The sequence below is a fragment of the Octopus bimaculoides genome, chromosome 26, assembly GCF_001194135.2.
Source record: "Octopus bimaculoides isolate UCB-OBI-ISO-001 chromosome 26, ASM119413v2, whole genome shotgun sequence".
Classification (NCBI taxonomy): domain Eukaryota; kingdom Metazoa; phylum Mollusca; class Cephalopoda; order Octopoda; family Octopodidae; genus Octopus; species Octopus bimaculoides.
Genome location: NC_069006.1, coordinates 21701276 through 21703144, shown reverse-complemented (window position 1 = coordinate 21703144; position 1869 = coordinate 21701276).

Below are 1869 nucleotides of genomic sequence, written 5' to 3'. Positions count from 1 at the left end.
TATATATATATATATATGTATATATATATTTGTGTGTTTGTCCCCCTGCCATTACTTGACAACCAAGGCAGGTGTGTTTATGTCCCCGTAACCCAGCGGTTCGGCAAAACAGACAAAAGAGATAGGATAAGCACTACGCTAACAAAGTATAAGTCCTGAGGTCGATTTCTTCGACTAAAACCCCTTTAAGGCGCTGCTCCAGCATGGCTGCAGTCAAATGACTGAAGCAAGAAAAAGACTAAAAGAATATCTACGATGGGGTTTCTTTCAGTTTCCATTTCTCAAATCCACTCACAAGACCTTGGTCGGCCCCGGCGAGCTATAGAAGAAGGCACTTCATCAAGGTACAGGGTGCGGCAGAAATACCTCCCACATTTTAAACTTTCACCTATGTGTTGCTAACGATCATATGCAAGTGCCAATGATGTTTTCATTTAGCTAATGAACAAAAACTGTAACCCTTTGTTTAAACAACAGTAAAATTAATTTTTCATAAATGTTGTTTCTTTTTCCTTTCAAATGTGGGAGGTATTTATGCCGCACCCTGTACAACTGAACCCGGAATCATGTTGATGAGGAGCAAATGTCTTACTACAAAGGTACGTTTTGAATAGCTGAATAGTTTAATGACTATGAAACTGATAAATAGATTGTATTCCTCTGAATCTCATTACCTATTGAAATGTCTTGACCTTGCAATAAAATACTTACATTTAGTATTTATAATAGCATCTGAAAGAATTAACTGAAGTGTAGGTATTTATTTAAACATTCGGCAAACTAGTCAGATAAGAAACTAACAATATGGCTAACCGGATTCAGTCGCTGGAATGTTGTCGGTTGATGAGAACTTTTGTTTAACTAATCTGATTTAGCTTCTTCAGATACCTATCTATCTATCTATCTATCTATGTGTGTGTGTGTGTGTGTACATGAATAATAAAGTTTCTTCGGTTCTTTCCCTGTTATTTGAATTAACACGAAAACTATTTGAATCCCAGTCATTTGTGAGTTTGTTTTTTGTTGTTGTTTTCTTTTGTATTTCTATTTTTCCTCAACAACTTTTGTTTATCATTTTCAAAATTTGATTAAACCTTACATAGATTACGAATTTTGATTGAAGGGATGGGGGTCTCGAAACAAAAAGTTGCAGGAGCCTCTAAAGGTCATGCGACGGGGCTGACGACGGACATCGAAGACTCTATGAGGAGCTTGCTCTCCGCTGGAATAGCTCTTAGAGCCATTGAGGCACACAAGCCTCCAAACTACAACAAGAATCAGGCTTTTTGGTGACTGGCTTTAAATCAAACGTTATCTGTCACAGCATTGAATGGAGTAATATTAGAAGAGTGGGACAAAATGATAAGAACGTTATGTCTGGTATACTATTGATCATAAATAAATAGGTCTGCTTATCATCCACTTCATCAACAATGACAATAATAATAAAAAAAACTACTGTCACCATTGAAAATATCATCATCGTCTTCATCATCAGCAGCAGCAACAAGAACAAAAACAATTACCATCACAATCGTCGTTGTTATCGTTTTCGTCGTCGTTTTCTTCATCATCATCATCATCATCATAATCATCATCGTCGTCGTCGTCGTCGTCGTCGTCATCAACAACAACAAAAACAACCATTGGCATCATCATTGTCGTCGTTGTTGTCATCCTCCTCCTCCTCCTCCTCATCTTCATCATCATCATCATAATCATCATCATCATAATCATCATCATCATCATCTTCATCATCATCTTCATCATCATCATCATCATCATCATCATCAACACTCAATATAATCACCATCGACAGCAACAATAAGAAAAACACTCACCACCACCACCACCAGCTGTTGCAACTAC